General features: G+C 40.8%; 1 protein-coding gene across 2 annotated transcripts in view; it reads right to left on the bottom strand.

Annotated features, from left to right (window-relative positions):
- MEGF10 (multiple EGF like domains 10) overlaps positions 1–17,607 on the bottom strand; it is a 147,204-nt gene extending 129,597 nt beyond the window's left edge. For both annotated transcript variants that reach the window (XM_032798554.2, XM_075067184.1), the window contains exon 1: positions 17,195–17,607. The gene's annotated coding sequence lies outside the window, so the exon portion shown is untranslated. The remainder of the gene's footprint in view (positions 1–17,194) is intronic.
- Between the last annotated feature and the right edge of the window lie 1,002 nt (positions 17,608–18,609).

The raw sequence follows: 18,609 nt of genomic DNA, 5'->3' as shown, positions 1-18,609 counted from the left end.
GCTTGCTGCAAATTAAACCCATTACTTCTTGTCCTATTTTAAGTGGACATGGAGAACTATTGATCACTGTTTTGTTTGTAACAACCCTTAACGTATCTGAAGACTGTCTTCAGTCTTCTTTTCTCAAGACTAAACATGCCCAGTTTTTTAAACTTTTCCTCATAGGTCAGGTTTTCTAAATCTTTTATCTTTTTTGTTGCTGTCTTCTGGATTCTCTCCAATTTGTCCACATCTTTCTTAAAGTGTGGTGACCGAACCTGGACATATTACTCCATCTGAGGACTGAGGAAAATATAATTATGTTATCCAGATGTAAAAGGAGAATTTCATGGATATAAAAACTGCTCAACACCTTCTCCATTAAGCATTGGACAGTGGCAGGGGCACCGCACAGCCCAAACAGCATCAGTGTCCACTCAAACAGTAGAAACAGGGTAGTGACAGCAGTCTTCTCTCTGTCTTCTAGATCCATTGCCACCTGGAAATACCCAGAGGTGCAGTTTAATGCTGAAAAGATTTTAGTCCTTCACAAAACATCCCCAATTTATGGAAGAAGACATACTTCCTTTCAGGGCACCTGGTTCAATCACCTATAATCACAACAGAAATGGACACTTCCACCTTTCTTCACCACTACCACAGCCATGGACTACCACTTTTTTTGAGGATGCCATGGGACACCAGATCCTGCACATCACCTGAATTCCTGGAAGACAGCTTGGGATCTTCCTGTGTCTCTTTAATTGGTTTCACTTCCCCCATAAGGATTTGATGGGGGATCGAGGTGTTAGGCATAAAATTGGTGCCATCTTTGGAAAAGACTTCCTTACATTATTATACCTGAGCTTCAGTTAGGTCTTCCTGTTCAATATGTACTAGAACCTCCCAGTGCAGATAACCGCTAGTTGAGCCTGGAAAGGTCATACCCTGAACCTCCTGAGTATGTAATATGTTCCTGGTGTTACTGAATGCTACTTTTCCCACTGGGGCTACTGTAGTTGGCAAGTAGACCTCAGCAATGTGAACCCTTGGATGAAGTAGGATGGTCCATTCACTGGCATTTAACACTATGAATGGAATTTGTCCACCCTTACTTTGGGCCAAAGCATCAGCCATATATAGTCCGTCGGGCAAATCTGTTGCACAGGACCCTTCCACTGTCCCATTACAAAAATAAAGGGCCAAATTCTGTCTCCTTGTCAAAAAACCTGAGGGAGGGTTCCTCTTTTGGAGCTTCCCCCTACATTATTTAATGAAGAGGGATGCCTCTCCTTCAAAATGCGCAGACAGTTTGGCTCCCAGAATCCCCAGATCTTGAGACATTGTCCAGAACTATTTGTGCTGAGGCCCTGTGCCTCCTCTGCAGCTTCAGGGTTTACTGTCCTTCCACAGTCCATTTCTAGTTGATTTGGAGGGGCTTCTGCCATTTACCACTGCCACTGCGATCCTCACCCTTCAAAAGGGGTAATCCACAGAACATAGATGGCTCCATGAAAAAAACTGAATCAGCACCAGACTGTACTAAGTTTTTAGTGAATTCCATGCAGAGTTATAGGGCAATAAGGGAACAATTGAAAAATAAGTGATTGGGGACAATTCCCTTCCCCTACTCTGACTTGGGTCAACTACTCCCCAGATGATAAACCTGAAAGACATAAGAGCCCTCCCTGGGGTCCAGAAAAGGAATGGGTGGCTCTGAGCAGGCAGATGACTCTCTCTTCCACACAGAAGTGTGGAGTCCTACACACTGAAGATCTTCTACATGTGAAGAGCTGGGATGCATGATCTGGTCCCAAATTTCTAGTTATTCTCTTTGTAAAGATTTATACATTTTCAAGGTTTTGCACATTTTCAAGGTTTTGTCTTTCTTGTAATAATACATCCCAAGAAACTGGAATAAGATAACTAAGGAAGTGGTGAACTTCCCTGTGTTATCTCAATGGAGTGTTAACTTTCAGGTGTAATTATTAGTCAGTAAGCCTCCAGGTTCACATATGTTTATATGTGGCATTTATAATAACTGAACTGCTTCATATATGTATGTCAATTCAAACATGCAAGAGTATAACATCTAAGAAATCCCAAAAGAGCCCAGAGAGAGAAGGTACAAGCTCAGAATTTCCAGTTTTCAGAATACAGTTTAATCCATTTAATGTCATGTAAATTATTGCCCCTGATTAGTTGTATTATAGCTGTTTTGCATGAATTACACAAAGATAATTCCCTCACTTATTTTCAAGTATACACCACAGGCTTTGATCGTACCTGCCCATCTCTACACTGACCAGTCAGTTGAGGTCAGCATCATGATATTTAACCCAATTATTAAAAATTGTATTTAAACCAGATTCAGTTTATTTCAGTTAAGAAAAACCCTCAAAGAGCAACAAAGATGCTGCTCCAGCATATGCTCTCCATAGAAACTCTAGCATCATCCATGTTGTTACAGGTCTCCCTAACACAAGATGATTGTCTCATATACAGCCATGGGCTGTGGCAGAAAGCCACACGTAGGCTGTAAGGATGTATGTATTAACTATATATATTTATTAGATCTATCTACAATTATGTACACCAACTTTGGCAAAGAAAGATCATAGAATCTCAGCGCTGGAAGGGACCTTAGGAGATCATCTAGACCAACTCCCTGCTCAAAGCAGGACAAATCCCCACACAGTTTTTTTTTTTTACCCCAGTTCTCTAAATGCCCCTGTCAAGGATTGAACTCAGCAACCAGGGTTTAGCAGGCCAATGCTCAAACCACTGAGCTATCCCTCCCCGAAGTAAAAAAAAGTATTGGGGACACTAGATTTCAGATGTAAAGAACATGCCAGAATTTATAGATATTGGCCTGCAAGCCAAGAATATCTGATAGTAGGATCCTGAGATATGATCACCACATTAGGGATAATTAAGAAGGCTGTATCTAATCCCAGGTGCATTGCATTCAGGAGTCCACAGAAAACCTCTGGAGAACAAATGCCTGTACATTCTTACTACCATTAACCAGTTCTTCTTTGACAGTAATGGAGGTTCTAGAAGGCATGTAAATCCAGAACACTATTGCACCCTTAAAGTTAACGGGGGAGTAGGAGGTAAATGGATGTGTGTTCTTTTTTGTATCTTTGTGTTGTAAAAAAAATAGACTTGAAAGATTTTGTGGAGGGGAAGAATTAGAGGCTAATTTAAAAAAATTACATTTTGTCTTTCACATTAGAATTCAGGTCTGATTTTCCCCAGAAGGTTTTGGAGACATGTCTACACTAAGCTATTTTACTTAAAATAACCCCAAGATAAACTTGCTGGCAGCATTTTAAACACTTAGGTGAGTGGAGAACCAGTGAAATTATGACATCACAAGAGTCGAGTAAACGCTGAATAACTGAAAGGGAAAGTTCAAACAGGAATTAATACAAGGAAATCCTATAGTCTGGTGTCATGCAGGAGGTCATACTAGATTATCACGGTTGCTTTTCTTGCCTTATAATCTATTAAAGGAATTTTTTAGTCAGACTGTTTAAAATTATCTGTTTTTCACTTATTTAACTTTACTTACTTGTTTTTGTTATTTGACTTCAGTGACTAATTCTGCAGAGAATAAGTCTTCAGTAAAGATTCAACACTCCCACCCATTTAAGTAAAATATAAGAACTCATAATATGCATGACTGAAGATACCCAGGATGTCCCCCAGCAAAACTAGGGAAGCCTGGATGCAACATTCCTAATACGTCTAAGATCTGAAAAAGAAAAAAAATAGGTGTTTTTTATACATTATTTAAAAAGGCATAAGTCCATTTTTAAAAAAATCTGTTGCAGTTCACCTTTAAAGGGACTTTACTGTGCTCCCCTGAGAAAACATGGGAGTGCCCTTTTAGAAGGTGGGTAGTGGGTGTGAAAGACCAGCCCTATTCCTGGGTGTAGCTGACGATAAGTTTGTGAGTAGCAGAAGAAATCTTTCCACACAACTTATTTATCATGCTAGTTCTGGAAAGATACGAGGCTTCTAATTCGGTTGGTAACCCCCAGAAAAACATGAAAATCAGTGCTAGACGCCCAAGGGCCATGGAGAACAAATTTTCTATGAATGTAGAACCAGGCTGTCATATTATCTGCCCTGCTGTGGCATTTAATTATCTACATGAGCATCACGTGATCCATATACAGTGGCAAAAGCCAAATGAGACACAGTGATGGGACTGTTGCTACATAACAACTCATCTGTTTGTGGGATAGTCAGACTGCTAGGTTTTAAGCTCCTTGCCTTACATTTTCCTAGTTTTAGGTCTCTATTTGCAAACTGATCTTCATAGGCAGGTGTCTGTGCAGATCTCTTTGCAGGATCAGGATTACAGCACCCATATGAGGCCAATAAGTATTTTCCCTTTCCACATTCTGCTGTATAAGCAACATGTTATAAAAATGTCTCACTTTCCAGATTAATGTGACACTTTTAATTAATTTTTGGATATTTATTTTTACATAGTAATTTTATTCTGTATTATTCACTGCCTTTCACTATTCTCTAGTAGCATGGTTGAGTAGACTAGCAAACAGAAGAGAATGTGGGGCAACTGAACTATGTTTGTAATGTAAAAACTTTCTTCTTTGATACCCCTTGAAAGCAACAAACTGGTGGCAACAACAGCAACACTACAGTACTGTGAATGTTGCTTCTATTGCAAGTTCCACTTGTTAAGCATATTGGGCCAAATTCAGTGGACCCAAGCAATCCTGTTCTTTCCCTCCCACTTTCTGTGACATATTTCTGGTGCCTTTTCCTTCCTGAAAGAATTCCAGCTTGCATCTTTCAATGTCTCAAAAATATTATAGATTGCATGAGTTTCAAAGGGACTTCCAGCATGTGTGATGTCACTGAATATAGCAATCTGAGTACTTTCAATATACCTGAAAATACCAAAAGAATTACCTGGTGAGGGGAAAGAAGATATGAGGAAGGGGGCATGCTAGAAAAGGAAGATTTTTTTAACAGGGAGCTGAAGAGATATTTCTATGATGAATGTCAATGGCCTTTATGTGCCCAATTTCTTTGAAAATCCCAGCCATTATCTTTAAAATGATCTCGATATGCATATACCTTAATGCTCGTTATATTAGTATTCTGTTTTATGAATTAGTTATCCTTCTGGCTATGTTACACATGATTTCTCTGAAATGACAGACACAGACATCCATGCTAACAACAAAGCAAGAGTTTGGATCTGAAGTATATAACTCATTGCCTAAGCAGGACCTGGGATGAGCTAACGTAAGTGTAAAGCGCTACTTTTAGCCACCAAACAGTATGTAGTAGAAATAATCTAGTGCACCAAACAGTATCAATCAGCACTATTTCAGTACTATGATCTACCTAAATTCATATACTACAAGGTCAAAAACTTAAAGCTAGCTGCTGCTTTTGTTTTTTTAACCGCTGTAACCAATAAGATACAAACAAATGTGGCCAGTGCTTTCAAACAATCACTTTGGACCTAAATTTGTTGACACAAATATAATTATCACTACTTGGCATTAATTCCCTTTAGTTTAATGCTAGTAAAAAGGAGCATCAATGAAAAAAAAAAGCCATTCTATGAACTTTGCTTCTCATAGTAATTCAATGAGATATTTGCTCTTATATTTCTATATAATCTCCAAATAAAGAGACATCCCTGTTTTAAGTGACAATGATTTAAAGACATTAATAGTGATGTTTTAAATAAAGGAGCTCTTATGCACAAAACGGTAATTATATGGGTAATTAAAATCCATTGCAGTAATAATGGTGCTGTGTGGCCTGCAGAACATTCCTCAACCATAGTGCATACAAAACTCGCAGACACCATTTACATACTGCTTCTAATAAAAGGGGAAAGCCCAGCTTTTACAGAAAGTCTGGCATAGTTCTAAAACAAGCAATTTTTAAAAAATGGTTAAGATCCTTTTCTTGAAGGCTGTCTCCCACAGAATAAAAACAGACTGGCTAGCACAGCTCCATACTTCGCAAACCCTTATTCTCCTAAACTATTCAGCTGTGCTAGGTCACAGTGATCACTCTTCCAGGAACGTTTCTTCTAATCAATGGAAGGAATTTCTTATGCTGACAGTCTAGTCTCTCTCTGGCCCTGGCTGGGTGGAATCTTCACAGTTCCATGGACTTATTTCTTTCCACTAAAAACACTGACCAAAACTTATATTTAAAGCCTTGGGGGAGGAGCTAGTAGGGGTTCTGATTCTCCCCTCCTTATTCCCTGAGACCACATTCCTCCCAGTACTTCTCCTGGAGCAGTGTGGCTCTGCACTGTCCCTTATGCTGTGAGTACATAGCACTAACCAAGGGAAAGCTTACAAAGTAGTGGGCAAACTTTGTGATTTTTATTGTCATAGGAATCACAGTTATAAAAATGGCTGATTTTAGTCATAGCACTTAATAATGATACTTTGAAAAGACCAATTGGAAATTAAAGTACTCTGTCCATATAGAGCCTGATTGCCCAGTCATTACATTACTGAGCAATTACATTTTGTGCCTTTGTGGTCAATGGTGTACATGTGAGCATACAACCCTGTGAGTAAGCGTGAGCAATAGCATTGCACGAGTGTAATACTGAACAGAATTTGGCCCTTTGTTTTTGCTGATATTTTATATATAAATAACAGAATCATCTTCTACCAAGGCTCTTATGCTATATATTTAACATTTAAATACTAGTACATCTACTTTAACATTTCTATGTTTCATTTTTGACAACAACTGCAAGAACAAAATACTTTCTAGCATTCCTTAACTGAATCTGTGTTGACACAAACTAGTACAAGCATAAGTAATTTTGGTGACAGCCTCTCCCAAAAGCATATAAAAAAAGAAAACAAAAAGACCTAATGACAGATAATTGAATAAACAGGATAGATTATTTAATATACTTCTATTACCAATTCCAAACATTGCTTTTTTTCTTTCAAGTGTCTCCAAAATCAAGTATTCACTTACAAGAGTATAAACCAAGGGTAAAAAATAATAAATACAGTGCAATAATTTGCATCCATGTAATTTAAACCTTTACAACTCGTTATTCAAAATATTATTACACAGTATAATCAAGGTACAATGCAAATTATAGATAGACCATAAGCAACCTTGGGGAAGCTTAACTCCTTATGCTTCAGTGTTATACAGTAGTGGAAAATAAAGATTAAAAAACACTGACAACACCAAAGATCTTCTTGAGAATCATATGTGGTCTTTGAGCTAAGTGTTTATGGGTAAACATGTTTCAAAAGAGGTTAAAGTCAGAGGTGGATCACAGGATCCAAAAAGGCAGTGAGATGATCAAGTATCATTACTCTTATTTATGGAGTAAGGCCAAAATCCTGTCCTCCGGCTCTCAGCCTGAGAAACTCAGCTGGATACTGGGGAGCATCGTCAGGGAATAGCGAGAAGAATCCTTCCCCAAAGGCAGTGGAGGGGGAACAGTTGTTTTTAAACAAATACATTTCTAATTGAAGGCCTTTCCCCTCCAGCTGTCTTATCCTAATTTTTAAATAGGCTTACAGTGGATGACGCAAGTCTGCTGCCTCTGGGGGCCAGAGCTACCATAGTGTACAAGTATTTTGGGACCTTGCTTCTTTTCTTGAGTCTTGTAATTTTGGCACATGGTCATGAATGTTTTGGAAAAGATTTTTAAGAAAAGGGCCAAATGCTGCCCACAAATATTAGTGTACACAACTCCTATTTAAGGTTCATTAGTATAACATACATGTATTTGTGGGCAGATTTTCATCCAAAATTTGCACTAGTGCTTATGAGGCATCTATAATAATTTGATTATATGGACTCAAAAGTATAGTGTAGGGAGAAATCCTGCACTAGGAGGTGGAAGCACTAAATGACAAACTTGATCTTTTCTATCTATAACATCTGTTATTCTAGTTGTATGATTCCCATTCTAACTTTATAATTCTATATTGTCTATTATTTGCTGACATATCTTACGCTTCCATACAGGAGCTTAGAAAAACTATATACAAGAACTGCAGCAGCTATGTCACTATAAACAGTTTAACTGCTGTAGACCTTCACCTCTTGATGGTTTTTTTACATAAGACTGCTTCCAATGTATTAGTTTCCTTGGGGCTACCAAGCTTAGTTTGACTATTGGCTTCAGTAGGCGCTGATGCCAGCCAGCCATGCATAATAGATTCTTTGTCTAGTTGTCACATGAACAGTTTTATGTTACAATTATTGTCACTCCAGGCTTAAACAGGAAGGCATGCTTTCACACAAATCATCCACTTCGTGGGCTCTCTTTGGCAGGAGCACTGTGCTTAGAACTATTTTACTCCATAGTTTATCAGGATCGCTGATTACTAAAACCTTGAGAATAAAGTTTAAAAATCTCTCATCTAATTCAACCAATGCTTAATTTTATCCACCTGTCACAAAAACAAACAGGCAAGTAGCATGAATTAGTCACCATTTAAATAATGATGCACTATCTAATTTCAAGGAAGAATCAAAGCCCAATTCAAGCGTTAAACTATACAGATAATTAAAAAAAATATACTGCAGTGGGATTAAAGAGTTGAATGAAAGTAACAACAGAAATACAATTTAGAGGTGAATTGACAGTCATCCTTAATTCATCCTGTTGTAAGCATATTGCAGCACATATGGTCAGAATCATCCCCCATTATTGTGAAACCACCTCAAAAATTTAACCACAATGGGGAGACAAGCACAGCATTTCAGCTAGAAAACTGTACCTCTTTGTTTTACCAGTCTCATCCTTACCAGGATTTATGTATCACTAATTAGAGTTTCAGGTGGTACATAGGGCTTTGTGTGGAGTTAATTCTAAAATGGTATTTGGGAAAGAAAACAAATCAATGTCAAACTTTTCTACCTCAAACACACAGCTCAAATATCTTAGAAAAAATTAGGAAGATAAAGCTTATAATGACTTTAACAGGAAAAATAAAGGTTAGTTTTGTGGTGACAGCAATGTTAGTTTGTATTACATTCTCTAAGGAAGAAATCCATCAAATTCCCTTGCTGTGGATGGCTAATAAGTCTGCAGTAGAGTCTGTGACATGCTAGATGGTAGACAAACAACCACCATTAAGGAATCATTCCAATTTATGCTGCTAGTGCATTGATATCTATGAGACTCCGTTAGGGACTAAACATCTGCCTTTATAAGAACAGAATTTTCTTTGCAGGACTGAGTCCTAAAATATTGAGGACTAGACTCAGATACTCTCACTCACTCTCTGAAATACCCTGCTCTGGAAGTAGTACAAGTGAAGTCAGTAGCACTACTAGTGGAGTAAGGCCCTGTTCAATTAGTGTAAGTGTAATAGAAACTAGCCCTAAGTGAGATCAGGGCACTCAGCAGCACCTCACAAGATAGCGTTCCAAGTGCCTAAAAGGCCTCGCAAAACAATATGAGTTATCCCAACTGAAATGGTAAAATGTTTAAAACAACAATCTGTGTATTGTTTCCTGAGTTTAAACCAATAATAAAATAATTATTCAATCTCCAGTCCAGCTTCTGCCCATTTCATCCACTGAAATGGCTTTCATCGTCTCTAAATACCTCTTTCTGGCCAAATCTCAGAACCAGTACTCCATCCTCATTCTGCTCGGCCTGTCAGCTGTCTTCGACACCACTGACCACACTCTTCTTGAAATCCTGTCCTCCCTTAGCTTCCATGACTTAGTCCTCTCTTGATTCTTTTCCAACGTTTCTATTGTTCCTTCAGCGTGTCATTTGGAGGATTTGCCCGATCCACCCTCCAATTTTCTATGTGAGTTAATACAGGTACTTGATCCCCTTCTCTTCTCCCTCTTACACGTTGCCTCTGGTTATCCCATTTGCAAACATAAATTCAACTACAGTCTTTATGCTGACAATTCACAGATCTACTTCTCTACTCCAGATGCATTTCCTTCTGTCCACTCTAAGATCTTGGCCTGTCCCTCTGACCTCTCTTTGTGGATATCTAGCCATTAACTCAAGCTCAACAAGACAAAAACGGAGCTCCTAATCTTTTTCTCCCAAACTGTCCCCACTCCCTCCTTTCTGAACCACTAAAGACAGTACTGCCATTCTCCCTGTTACTCAGGTCTGTAACCTGTGTGTTACTGTTGAGTCAGCTCTATGTCAAGTTCCTCATATCCAGGCTGGGTCTAAACCTTGCCAATTCTTTCTGCCACTGTCAGTAAGATATGGCCTTACCTATCCATTCACACCACTAAGACTGCCAGCCAGGCTCTCATCACCTCAGATCTCTATCACTACAACATATTTTTCTCTGGCTTGACAAATACAATTTTGCCCCCACTTGTATGCATTCAGAATGGTCCTGCAAAGATAATTTTCTTAATTCTTCACTTTGACTATGTCACCCCCTATCCTGCACTTAGGACTGAAGAATCCCATGTACTGCTACAGACTAGGGACCAATATGGCTAGGCAGCAGTTCTGCAGAAAAGGACCTAGGGGTTACAGTGGATGAGAAGCTGGATATGAGTCGACAGTGTGCCCTTTTTGCCAAGAAGGCTAATGGCTATTTGTGCTGTAAAGTAGAGGCATTGCCAGCAGATCAAGGAGTGTGATCCATTCCCCTCTATTTGACATTGTGAGGCCTCATCTGGAGTACTGTGTCCAGTTTTGGGGTCCACACTACAAGAAGAAATGTGGAAAATTGGAAAGAAGTCCAGCGGAGGGCAACAAAATTTTTAGGGGGCTGGAGCACATGACTTCTGAGGAGAGGCTGAGGGAACTGGAATTGTTAGTCTGCGAAGAGAGAGAAATGAGAGGGGATTTGATAGCCGCTTTCACTACCTGAAAGGGAGTTCCCAAGAGGATGGATCTAAACTGTTCTCAGTGGTACCTGATGACAGAACAAGGAGTAATGGCTCAGGTTGTGTAGTGAGGGAGGTTTAGGTTGGATATTAGGAAAAACTTTTTCACTAGAGGGTGGTGGCGAAGCCACTGGAATGGGTTACCTAGGGAGGTGGTGGAATCTCCTTCCTTAGAGGTTTTTAAGGTCAGGCTTGACAAAGCCCTGGCTGGGATGATTTAGTTGGGAATTGGTCCTGCTTTGAGCAGGGGGTTGACTAGATGACCCCCTGAGGGCCCTTCCAATCCTGATATTCTATGATTCTATATTTGCGTTTCTATCCTGGCTCCCCTTTCTCATCAAACAAATGATTTGTCGTCACTATTTGCCTTTCACATGGCTGTCATTTCTCATAACCTATCCAGATTTTGACTGCTGCCTCCAGTTGACCAATGATGCAAGCCTTCATCACTCATTATATTTTCAAACAAGCCCTTCTGTGCTTTCTCTCATGCTGCCACTCACACTTGGGAGGACCTCCTTGTAAACACTTGCAAAGCCACATCATTGTCCTCTTTAAAACTCTCCTTTGCTATGATGCCCACACAAATCTTGACTGTTTATCATGTTGACCAAGATTGTTTCATCATCTGCTTGTACTCCCTCATCAATCTGTCTATATCCGCCTGTTGTCTTAAATTTATATTGTAAGATCTTTGGGCCAGTGTTTGTAAAAAGCCTACCAAGAGGTCCTGATCTGTGACTGAGGCTCCTGGGTGCTACCACAATACAAATAATAAACAATAACATAACTCAGACAGAGCTTTGAACTTTCAAGCTCCTTTACAATTATTAACTAATGAAGCCTCTTAGCACCCCTATGAATTAAATAGTTAAAAAGTTAGATAGAATTAGAATTATCCCCATTTTAAAGTTAGAGAAACTGAGGCAGAGATTAAATGTCTTGCCTGAAGACACACACTGAGTCAATGGTAGAGTCAAGATTACAAATTCTGATGCCCAGTCCCAGGCTCAATCCTCTAGAACTCATTGCTTCACACATCAAGAGAGTTCAAAATTATTGTTTCAGTGCACATTATGGATCAATCTCTTTGCTAATTAGATATGAAAGATAGGTACATTATTTAAATTAAATTGTTACAAGAGCTGCAACTAGACGTGCCTGTCTAAATTTCAACCTGTAGCTAATTTGTACATCTCACAGACTGAGCTATCTGCAGTCCTCAAAAGATGTTTTGCTTGAGTAGAGACCAAATAGTCTGCCTGGGTTTATTAACCAAGACACTGACACAATTAATCAAACTGAATCAACAAGGCCAATTGCCCCCCTAGAACTATTTTTCTGACAAGATGGCTGTAATTGATATCAATAGTCTCAATTAATTGGAATAACGTTTATTACATGAAAATACAGATTTCTCTCATAATTTTATATGCCCAGATGAAAAGAAAACTGGCACAGTTATGTATAAATTTGTGCCACATTGTTTTTAATTTATGTTTTTAAGTCTCTGAAAAAGACACAAGTAGAAATTATTAGAGGTTAGTGTCCATTAAGTAGGTATTAGATTATCACTGCAAATGTAGGCTCAAATTCCATTATCCTTGCTGATGATGATCAGCACCTTGCTCCTCAATTAGTCTGACTGATTTCAGTGAGACTGTTTGTGGTGTACAATACTATTCAATGTAAGGGAACCAATGTTTGACTGGGAGAAAGGCAGTAACCGTGACAACTAGATGGTCAGATTCTGATGTCAATAAAACCATTCACTGAGTAAAGTGATACCTATAGGTGAGAATCTGGCCCACAATCCTATTGTTAAAGAAAAGGTTTATAAAAGATGTTTTATTACCACTATATTTAATGTTTATTTTGTAATGTTTTGTATAGCAACACAAACTGTCTTAACTAGTACCTAGAATTTCATCACATATGCAAGCACTCTGTATTTTTTCCAACAGCAGCTTAGTTTCCATTAAAAAAGGACATCTGATAATGCCTGTACAACAAAAAGGTATGAGACACACTGTATAAAACTTTTGCCAAGTAATTTGAACAGAAACTCAAGGGACACTTACCAGCTGCAGTCAAAAAACCCCTCAATACAACTGTTTTTTGCCAGTTAAACTTAAATATGTTAATACATTTCCTGTGTTCCTTCTGTACCCAAATTAACTGCTTTTGAGAAATCAAAACTAGCTATTTGCCTCATTAGATGGTTGCACTCATTTATTGAATATGCCTTTTTTTAAAATATATGAACATAAGAATGTCCACTCTGAGCCAGACCAAAGGTCCATCTAGCCCAGTGTCCTGTCTTCTGACAGTGGCCAATGCCAGGTGCTTCAGAGGGAATGAACAGAATAGGTAATCATCAAGTGATCCATCCCAGCTTCTGGCAAACAGAGGTTAGGGACACCATTTCTGCCCATCTTGTCTGATGGCCATTGATGTACCTATCCTAGATAAATTCAGAGAGTTCTTTTTTGAACCCTATTAGTGTCTTGGCCTTCACACCATCCTCTGGCAAGGAGTTCCACAGGTTGACGGTGCTTTGTGTGAAGAAATAATTTCTTTTGTTTGTTTTAAACCTGCTGCCTATTAATTTATTTCAGTGACCCCCAGTTCTTGTGTTATGAGAAGGAGTAAATAACACTTCCTTATTTACTTTCTCCACACCAGTCATGATTGTATAGACCTCTATCATATCCCTCCTTAGTCATTATGCTCATGGTAGGTGCTGGATGAACCACCCAGGAGACTGAAATTCCCAGTTTATCTACAAACTAGGTACAGCACATGCAATAGTAGTGTACATTTTCTTCTTGTGTGCCTGGTTTAGAGGAATCGCTTCTAGGATCTTGTCTACTTATTAGCTGTATTGCACTACCAGCGCAGCTCCACCAGTGATAGCAATGGTGGAAGCTGTTATGTAGACAGGACTCAGGCATTTTTACCACTGTGTCATCCAGGTTTCCACACTACAGCATTCACTGTTTCTACTGCATGTAGAGAATTAAAGCTACAAAGTTTGCTAATGTAGAAGCAGCCTAGATGTGAAAGGATAATTCAGTCTCCAAGACTTTTTATTCCTTGGTGAAATAACACCAATACCAATTCTACTTTATGTGATGTAAAAACTTATTCAGGGAAAACTAGGCTGAGATAACCAACTCATTTTACATAGACCATTGAAAGGACAACAAATGACCATTTTTGGCTAGTTATGGATTAGAACTAGTGAGCTAAAGGGAAATTCACTTTCAATCCCATGAACTGTTCAACTCCCTGATTAAAGTTATTATTTTAAACTGTTAGTCATTTATCTTTTAAGGAGATTTGTTAAAGGGCAATCTACATTTCAAATTTTGTTGTATGACAAGAGAATATGTCTGTCCCAACTATCTTTATAGGGAAAATGATCTAGTTTTTACAATACAAGACCCACATTTTCAAGATGTGAATGAGTACAAGTTGGACACATGCAAAAGTGAAAATTTGGGCCTAAGCTATATTGTACATCCAATTTATTAAAAATCTTCTGTAATACCTCTGCCTGGCTGGCACATCTGACTTGAGACTGAAAATAAAAACTGCTACTCAATGGCTTCTAAAAGGAAACAGAATTAAGAACCCAGAAGACATGGATAATTTGCCCACCCAAATTGCCACTTTCATAAATTCCTCCTCCAGCTCAGTCAGTTCCACCCTATACTGCACATCAAGAAGAATGCCCATAGCTAATTATGTATGCTTTCTCCCTGAATTGTGTTTTTGGGCACAACTGCCATTCAGGGTTGTTTACAATGAAATTGAAGTCTGAACACAGCTTTCAGTTTCAGTCTCATATCAGACATGTCACTGCTCACTCAATGCATCTTTTAAGCACAGGTCAGCAACAAACTACACTTCTTCAAACTGATTTTTAGTTGTATAAGTTACTGAACAATAACATTTTCCTAAAGTCACTGTTGGTCTCTCTTCCAAACTATTTGACATTGCCAAGCATAGTTGAAAATCTCACTAAGTTTTGCACACAATCTCTTTTATACCATGCTGATAACATATTTTGAATAGAGATTTTAGACCTTCAGTGAACTGAAAGGATTATAGACCAAATGTAGGCACTTAATATAGAGAAAGCATCAATGTGGTGAATGGCATAGAAACTACATTCATATTCTAACTATAGGGAAGTATCTTACAGGTAATAGCAACATCTTTGAAGAATTCATAAGATTCCAAACTAATTCATGTTCTTAGTTCACCCGGAGAAATTCACCTAAAAGACTATTCTGAAAATAGAGTCTCATTTTTTTATAGTTGATTTGAGTGTATAATTCCAGTTGAAGTCCAACTAAGGTTTGGAAGAAATAAAAACATGGAACATTTTCACTCCAAAAATGCTTACAGGATATCACACTAGTGAAAGTCTTTATGCAGACACTCCTGAACACAGTCAAGTTATAAAGCAGGTGTGCATTTTTATGAGAAGAACTTTTAAGTTTACACCCACTTACAGCCTCATGTCTCCTCCTGTTGTACAATGTTTTCAGAATTACTATTAGAAATCAAATTAGTTCAGAGGGTCTTAAATTGGGAGTCATGACCCCTCAGGGCTCGCATGGTTATTACATGTGGGGTGGCAAGCTGTCAGCCTCCACCGCAAAATCCCACTCCACCTCCAGCATTTATAATAGCATTAAATATTTTGAAATGTGTTTTTAATTTATAAAGGGGGTCACACTCCCCTTGCTGTATGAAAGGGGTCACCAATACAATTAGGTAGTATTGCTGAATTAGTTGCTCGTAAAAAAAGGCCTTTGAAAACCTTTTCTTTTCCCTTGTTCAGGTACAGCCCAAATATGTCAGAAACAAAGGAGATGAGCCAAAGTCTAAGAGCCTTCAAAGAAAAATTAAACCTCTTTAAAGAAACAGTTTCCCTGCTACTAGTGTGGTCTGCCAGTCATAGGCTTGATTCTGCACTGAAGTGAATGGGAGTTTCCACTGACTTGAATGAGTACAGAATCAAGTCCCAAAGGACGGGGAGTAGGGGGGTGCTATAAGGCATGAGGGAGGACAGCTGGGGATGTATTGAGTGGAATCCCTATTTATCAGTTCACCCAGCAGTGATAACCCTACAGAAAATTATGATTAGTCTGTTGCCTTGACTAATATGTAAAGTTATGAGCTTCCTACAAATAATTTTGAAGTCCAAAGGACAACAGAGAAAAAGTTACTCTTTGCAGAGGAAACTTATTTAAATGTTATTTTCCCCTTGCTTTGACTTAGAGAAATTCTGTCTAAACAGTCTAGACCAATTGGATGTGTGTGGATTATAGAAGACTTTTATTATTTGTTTAAAATAACAGTCAAACAAAATGTATATTTTCATATCACATCTGGTGTGGGTGCTAAAACAAGGTATATTATCTATATTGAAAAAATAAAAGGTTTTTTAAGTTACTCCTTCACACATACAAAAATGAAAACAAGAGGCATCTATACGTAATTTGTTACCAAATCAGGAAAAAGAAATGCTTCTGACTATACCCAGTACATTCAAGAAAGAAAGAAAGAATACAAATATTCAACTACTATAAAGAATAAACATGGCTGTCAAACCAGTGTTTAAGGAGAACTCCTCTCCAAGGTTTCCACAAATTCAGCTCCCAACAAGTGGGGAATGGCACAGACTTCAATATAAACAGCACACTTTAAATCCGCATCTGACCCTCTTCTGGAGTGTCGAGAACATGTGGCACTGCCGCTCCCCTGCATCTGGGGACCTGACAAACATTAATGCATCTGCAAACACTGAGTAACTACGAGCAGAACAGTTTGGGTGGGGAGGGGGAAAGAATCCAAAGTTGCCGGAGGAAAAGACAACAACATCCCTGGGTAAAATATTCATGTTCGGAGCTGAATGGTGAGTCGAAAGGCGGCTTAAAACGACCCTAAGCGTGTTGCTCTCTGGACGAAATGCCCAACGTGAACCGCTCTCTAATCCACAAAGCTCCCAAAAGAAATGCAAGCGGCATACGAAGCCCACCCCAATCTCAACTTGGGGGGGGGGGATTTCCCCTACAACAGCAATACTTAGAGGGCTTTTACCGCGCTCCCACCGCATGCAAAGCGCTGGGAGAGCCGATACAAACCACTTGGAAACTGAGCGCAGGCAGCAGAACCCCGCGCACTGCTGAGCGGCTGTAGCCCAGAGGTCAGGCACAGCCCCGCACTCCTCCCCCCCTACACACACACACCCCTACCTCTCTCTTACCAAGGAGAGCACGCAAAGCACCAGGCCCTTGCCAGGCTTCCTTACCTGCCCCTGGAGATGCTGAGCTGCACCCCAGCAGCGTCCGCCTGTGGGCTGCGCGCACCTCCCTCGCAGGGCACTTGCTGCTGCGGCCGCGGCACGCTGCCTTAGCCTACAGCCGGCTGCTGCACCGAGCTGAAGCCAGCATAGTGATTTGGCCCTAAGGCGAAGGGAACAGGAGAACTAGATCCCCTCCCCGCCGCACAGCGGAGTCCTACTGGCCGCCAGGAGTGGAGGGCTCCCGGGGATGGGGAGAGCCGGAGGTGGGAGCTGAGCTGCGGCTGCTCCTGGGACAGTCACCGAGGCGCTTCTCTGCCGCCTCTTGGCTAGCACGTAGCGCGAGTGCCCCCCGCTGCCGCCCCCGCTGTCCCAGGCGGGCTCCTGGAACCTGCTGCTCCCCTTTGTGACACCACAGCGCGCCTCGGCCAATGGCAAGTGCCCCGCCGCCGCCGCGCTCGAGCGAGAGGCGTGGAGTTCCCAGCCCCGGGGAGAGGCAGGGAGACGAAGCAGAGGATGCTGCTACTGCTGCTTCCAGCCTGGCCGGCCGGCGTAGAACATCCCCCCCATGCACCCACCCATTCCCTGCCCGGTGACATGTCCCTCTGCCCAGGGGCAGGGAGGCGCCCGTAGCTGGAGCGGCCTCACCCGGAGCCAGGGGACACACGCGCCAGGAGATTTGCAGGCAGGACAGAAAGGCACCCCGCGGCAGCCGTCAGCGGTAGGTAACTGGCCGGCTCTCTGCGCTGGGCAAGCTGTGCTCAGCTTTGCACTGCTCTGAGCCTTAGATTGGCCGGGGCCTGGCTGCTACTCCAGGCAAGTTGGAGCAGCCTGAGAGCGCCAGTGCCCGGCTCAGGCAGGCCCTAGGGCCCAGCGACTCCGCCAAGGCTTGCAGGGATGCCCTAGACGTGACTTCTTGCCCTGACACATAGGAGCCACTTGCAATGGCAAAATGCCACCCAAGGCCCCTCCTACCTGGGGGAAGACTCCTCAGGGGTCAAATCAGCCAAGGGCTTTGCTCTAGAACTATGCCAAGGCACAGCAGGGCCAGGGATTTGGCAGTATCTAGGGGGAAATCGTGGCTGCCTGAAAGTCAATGGGAGTTTTGTCCAGGCTTTCTTTCACCCCAAGCATAGATGAAGAACAAAGCTACACAGGATCAGGGCCGCCCAGAGGATTCAGGGGGCCTGGGGCAAAGCAATTTCGGGGGCCCCTTCCATAAAAAATTGCAATACTATATTCTCGTGGGGGCCCCTGTGGGGCCCAGGGCAAATTGCCCCACTTGCTCCCCTCCACAGGCAGACCCGGGAAAAATAAACCTTCCACATCTCAGCACAAACCCAGTTTTGAGAAAACTTCTTTACAAGGTATAGAAAGCTAGAGGAAACATAGTAGGCCTAAAGTCCTTAGTCATGGATTCCAAT

This window comes from Chelonoidis abingdonii, chromosome 6 (genome assembly GCF_003597395.2).
Source record: "Chelonoidis abingdonii isolate Lonesome George chromosome 6, CheloAbing_2.0, whole genome shotgun sequence".
Lineage (NCBI taxonomy): Eukaryota > Metazoa > Chordata > Testudines > Testudinidae > Chelonoidis > Chelonoidis abingdonii.
This window is presented reverse-complemented; position numbering and strand designations above follow the sequence as displayed.